A 6,950-nucleotide genomic window follows, 5' to 3' on the forward strand; every position below is an offset into this window, starting at 1 on the left:
CTAGGCATATATGGTGAAATTGGTTAAGTGTGTTGACACTCAAATGTCAAGACCATTCTAAGACCAACAATATTACACATTAATGGTCCTAAGAAATCCTTAATGGTCTTAGGACTTAGTAATGATAGACTTTGGGATATAATATTAATTTAATATCAAGCATCTCATTTTGTGAGATGGAATGCTCAAGTTAGATACATAGCAATTATTGGCTAATTTTCCCCCATTCATCCCATCATGATAGCTTCAATGGGCTAAAATTTGTCATTGTGGGTTAACACATCATGTTTTTAGGGGTAACCTTCATGTTAACCATGTTTCATCATTTTGCAAGGTTCCTTTTTCACCCTTTGCAAAATGTTTTATTTTTTTGTCATTTACCTAGGTTCCCTTTTGCTCCTAGAGAAATAGAAAAACCATTCAAGGATTTTCCATGTGGTTTTCTTTTGTTTGATTGAAAAATTATCTTTGATGGGATAAGATGACCTCTAGTAGCAATTCCAACAACTCTCTCTATGCAAGATGAGATGACATGCAATGTTAACTCTGCCATGTGGAAGATCCTAACTGGTATTGTTTTTTTGCCATGGGGAAAAAGGAAACCTAGGGAAATAGTGAAAGGTTTTTCCATCTCCCAGTCTGCCAAATTAACCTCTCACAAAATAGACAAATGGGGTTAACATGAAGGTTAACTTCCCAAAACCTGACATGTTAACCCACTGTGATAGATTTAAGCAAAAATTCTCAAATAAATTATTTATGATGTATTTAATGAGGGGAAATAGATGGAAATGTGAGAATCCTAAGGGGGAGAGGGACATGAAAAACCTAGATGGGGGAATAGAAGGGCATATCAAGAGGTGGGCACTATCTCCCTTGTGAAAGAGCGAAAACATGACATGTTGGCCCACTTGGGATGAGAACATGACATGTTGGCCTTAATAGAGTTTTAGTCTATGATGAAGATATCTTAGATCAATTATCTGTGATGCTCTAAATAGTACCAAAAATAGCCAACAATTTCAAAATTATTTTATTTTAATGGTGATACATACTTATTCCACATCTTATATGTTGACTTAAAATGTATATTTTAGTGTAGGTCAAAAAAACATATTATATTTTCCAAGATGATTTTATCTTCTCTTTGACAAGATAATTTATTTACAATAATGACATTGATAACATCAAATGAGAAAAAAACAGTTACATTTTACCAACCATTGTGATTTAAAATGTATCTTATTTCCCCCCCCCTCAATCTCACTCTATATATCTTTCCCTTCTCATTTATCTTTATCCCCCTCTCTTTCTTTTCATATTTCATTATATATACAAATTTGTAGGTTTAACTCCCTAGAGTCCCTTGGTTACATGTACTCCATATAATGTTGAATTTTACACTACAAATCATGGCATTCATTAATGGAATGACCATGAACTTGATGATATATACAAAATGAAGGATTATCTTGACTTTATTTACATTTTTTTCTTTGATTTTATATCATTCTAAAAATTGATGATATCACTTTTTATTATCATTTGATGTTGGATCTCAAATTAATGGTTGGATATCATATCCTTCCTCTTTAGGTAATAGAGGTATGTTCCCTTCTTAATTTTATATTTAAAATATGGCAATTTAAGTGATAAGGTAATATATTTAAAATAAATAGAAAATAAATATGAAAAGAAAATATGTTATTTTCTCTTCTACAATTTTTTTCCCAATTAGCTAGATACTCTTTTCCTTGTTATTAGTGTCCTCTACTGGTATCATCTTAGCTTTACTTTTTTTTGGTGTATTCTTAGATTGAAAACTAGATGCTATTTTCTTTATCATCAATATCTCTAATTGAATCATGTTGTGATCACTAAGATTACTTCACCATCTAGTCAACTTAAGTCACTTGTAATAAACATAAATCAATTCTCAAAAATCTTTATCTTCTTTATTATATAACTAAGCCCAATACAAATTAATTATTGGTTTGCACCCCACATAATCATTTTTTTAATTCATATATTTTATCATTTTTTTAATTCATATATTTTTTCAATGTGTATGAATTTTTAAAATTATTATGTTGATTTGATTTACCACATTAATTAATTAAAGATGAGTTACTTGCCTATATTGAATCAAATAATAACATTTATAAAATGAAGATTCTTTTTAATTTTTTTTTTATAATTATCATTAAAAGAAGGGTAAATTTAGATTGATTTCCAATTATCTTATTAGTGTGCTACTCTAAAATTACATACAATCAATAATGTATTCTTTGTATTGCTCTCAATATGATTAATCTAGAAACTAAATATTGATATTCTAGTGCATGATGTAATATTTTTATTCTATGATAAAGCTTGGGGTTAGGATTGGTATCCAATAATTATTTTGATATCAAATATTTTTCTACCATTTTAAGGATCTCTAAAGATTAAAATAAATTATGTTTAAATTTATTTATAAGGAATTCAAGACTATTATTTAAACCCAAAGTTGATAATCTAGGATAAAACTTGGGGTTCAATTTAGGGCTAATGTAACTCTAGTTGAGGTCTAACCATAATTGAATGATAATTTAGTCATGATTCTAATAGTAATTATAATTAAAATATATATGACCTTAGTTAAACTCCAATGGTAACTTAACTGTAAATTATAATAGTAATTTTACTAAGGCTTATTTCATCTTTTACAACATGAACACTGATATTTTTATCTCTTTTTATTAAGGTAATTTTTATAAAATACACAGATATTTATTTAAATAAAAAAATCTATAATACTTTAAATATGGTAGATTTAATTTTAGTGAAGAATCATTAATAAATCTCAAATTATAATTTTCAATTATTATTTTTGTAGATTGATATAACTATAGTTGTAGTCTAATCGTAATTGAATGTTAATTTAGTCATAACTCTAATAGTAATTATAAATAAAAATATAGCTAACCTTAATTAAACCCTAATTGTAACTCAACCCTAAATTATAATAATAATTTTATAAAGTCATATTTCACCTTTTCAATATTAATACTAATTTTATAATAGTAATTAAATAAAAATTTCTATAATTAATTAAATATAGTTGATTAAAATTTTAGATGAAGAAATATTAATAAATTATAAACTTTTCATTGCCATTATTATTTATTAGTTATTGTAGGCATCACAATCTCCACCCTACAAAATCCATATTCTCCATTTGTTATTCCTCTATTTTATCAAATATTTATTCAAATCTTCCAGAAAAAAGGGAAAGAAATTGTAATTCTTTGCTTTGATTTCAACGATAGTTGTTTGTTGTGAACTTCAGCGATCAAAATGAGCCTCCGAATAAATTTAGCACCATAGCTTATCAATGTCATTTCCACAAATACAAATGTGTCTACCATTTTTGGCTTGGTTTTTTGTCAAAATCAGAAAACAACATACAATGACGATTCCAAATTAAATTGGGTAATTCCAAATTAAATTGGGTGCGATAAAAATTTCAAATTAAATTGAGCGGGATAAGAATTTTGATTTCAATTTTCATCGTGATTAAAAATTATACAAAAAGGAAACAAACTTTCGTTACCTCTTCGTCTGTCAAACTCTGTCATTACGTATGTGTATGGTACTGATGACATGCATATAGTAAGACATCTATACCATGACTTTTTTTTGCATCAGATTATCTTTCACCATTATATTACCTCTCTTCTTCAAAGGATGTCGAATAGTTATATCAGTTATATTTTTATATATATAAAATATCTCTTTATAATTCTCGATACACTATTATATAGCAAGTTTTGATGCGTTGTAGAAATTTTAGATTTCACACGCATTAGGTAAATGTATTTTCATTTTATTATAATTTATTTGATTATTAATAAAATCTTAGTTTCAATTATTCTTAGCTTATTTATTTTATTTTTCAAATATACAATGATATAGAGAAAAGTATTATAGTTAATATATATTTTCTAATACAATCTGAACATTATATAGACAAAGTATTATAATTAATATATTTTTAATATCATATTAATTAAGTTCACTCTAATGATCACTTTGGTTGCATGAATGTTGATGATATTCTTGTGGGGGGAGTATCTTAGTAGTACTGGAGACATGATCTATGTGTTGTATTCATGACAAAAATTGTCATTGATGTCAACATACTCATTATTATGAAGACTTGCATATCAACAAAGAGAGATTGGCTTCACACGTTTAGAAGATTGAAGAAAAGCTTATGCACACTTGCAGAGATGTTCTTAAGATTAACCATGAACAAAAATAATAATTACATGCAAATATAAATAATATCAAGAAATAATAAATCATAGATAAGAGAACACAAGACACCAAGATTTAACATGGTTCACCCAAACCTTGGGCTACGTCTACCAAACAACAAGTCCAATATTATTACGATCCAGTGATTACAACCTGATTATATTCGTAATCCCTTACGACTCAATACCGCCACAAGAAGTAATTTTCACATCACAAATTAAATTTTTTTTCCTAACCTTAAGCTTTTTTATACAAGTATTTTTGCCGCTTTAGGGTTATAATTAATTATTACATGTTAGCCCAAAATCCTAAACTCCAAAGAATTATGAATTATGTATAGTACTTCCCTGATCAGTCACCGCAAACTAACAAATGTTCTACAGTGTGTCTAGATGCTATAGTTAAGAGTGCATACAAAAATATGAAGACTAGACAGAGTTATGAAGATTTTAGTGAAGGCAGCTTTCAGACAATATTTTTAGAAAGCGGGTACTATTATTTGGATTTCATCTCTTAACAGAGATGGAATCTAGTTGAGAAAGCTAAGATAGAGGTTGAAGACATGTTGGAGATGCCTTGGTTAAGAGGTCATAATCAGATGTTTTATTGGGTGGAAGATTATGAAGACTGCATGAGTCAACAAATTGCTTATAATCTTGAAAAGATGTGAAGTTGTAATGTAACATGTAATGTGATATCTTAAGGATGTTCTATATTATTACTATAAATTGAGAAAGCCTCAAGACTGACTCAATAACTATTTTTAGGACTTGGTATAAAGAAAAGATGTTTTCCTTGGATGCAAAGTGTGCTATGTGGTCATAACTGCAAGCTTGAATGTGAATATCTTTTTTATTAGAGAAAACAGTAGCACAATTCGTTGATATAAGATTGTTTTAAAGTGAAAAAATTGTAATGGAACAATCATTATTTTGTCAATGATGTCAAACCTAACACCTATTGGTGAGACGATTAATTTTTGGTCTGAAAACAATCATTTAGTTGATTGATGAAGAGGATTTGAAAAGAGGAGATAGCAATAACACTTAGAGAAAGGTTGAGTTATTTGGTATGTAAAAGAAGCACTAAGACTAAGTAAGACATTGATACTATAGTGTATTTTTTATCTACTTAAAGTGTGAAATGAAAGATTACTCAAGTTAAGATTGGAAGAAGATCAAGTAAGAAAAGTGTTTGCCAAGCCTTGTCGAGCAACTAGTGCAAGCCGAGCACAAATCAGTAGAAGCCGAGTGAAAAACAAGATGTGCCAAGGAAAGATTAAAAAAAGTGAAATTTGAGTGACTTTTAGTATGTGCCAAGTAAAGTCTAGTTGGTGCCAATCATTAGTAAACCTTAGTGTTGTCCAAGTGACAGAACAACATAGATGCCAAGTGACAACAAACAGTGTTAAATCAAAGATTTGACAAATCAAAGCTGACTATTTTGTTTTCTTGAATTATGTGAAGCATTTGGAAGATAACTATGATGAGCTAGTGGCACAACATTCAAGGTAAACCATTTTGTGATGAATATAAGGAAGATAGTAGAGGGACCAAGTGGAATAGTGGGTAGATTCATTGAATCCTACCTAACTCTAAAATGGATGATTGTGGTTAAGCGATAAAAGATCTAAATTCTATATTTATAGAGATAGTTGGTCAGAAACAAAGGTTGTCATATGCAAGAACCTAAGGAAGACAAGGAGTCAAGGGTATTGCTTCATTTAGTGGCTGAATAGAGGTGACTGCAATTGGCATGCAAAGCAAGAAGGCTTAAGAGTATGAATGCTTGTAGGGTGAACAAGCTATTAGAGATGAAGAGTATGAATGTAAAGCATAATGGAGGACTGAAATAGAGATCTGTAATCTGTAATTGAGTTGTAAGTTTTTATCAGATCAAGTCCTAGTGCTACTTTCTAATAACTATACCAGTATGGATAAAATCCTTTGGATTAACATTGACCTAACACTCATTTGTAAATCTTTTAATCAGGTGACATTCTAATGGAATGGTCTAAAGTCTTCTAACAAGGCTCACTCCTAATAGGGTGATTGATATCCTTTAACCAGATCACATTTAATAGTGTGTATTGTAACCTTTAATAGGGTTGGCCTTTCACATGGCATCACTTTAGAAGAGTGAGAATTAGTAGCATGTTACTAGTGGCTTTTCTCAAATTGGGTTTCCATGTAAAATCCTTGTGTCAAATTATGTGAATGTTCTTATAGTGTTTCAAGTTTACATTTCTGCAAAGTTGTTTTGACCTAGGATAGTAACCTACAAAGTTTAAGTATTCTATGATCTAATGAATGCATGCATGTTGAAATTTTATGGATATGGGTCTACTAATTATTGAAAAGTTTTATTTGTACATCTGGACCTTGGATAACTGATTCACCTCCCCCCCCCCTCTTAGTTATTCTAAAAAATTTAAACAATTGGTATCAAAGAAACATTGCTTGAGAGGATCAATTTGAAAGTACTGAAAGAAAAATATCAGAGATGTCTAAAAGAGAGGTACCCAAGCTTAACAAGGAAAACTTTCTTGTATGGAAAAGTCTAATGAAGCTGCACCTAGGAGGTCTTGGAGACCATGCACAATCCACCATCACCACTAAGCATGTTGACCATGTTGGAGCTCTAATTGC

This window comes from Cupressus sempervirens, chromosome 2 (assembly GCF_028749045.1).
Source record: "Cupressus sempervirens isolate cs-2001-9-10 chromosome 2, ASM2874904v1, whole genome shotgun sequence".
Lineage (NCBI taxonomy): Eukaryota > Viridiplantae > Streptophyta > Pinopsida > Cupressales > Cupressaceae > Cupressus > Cupressus sempervirens.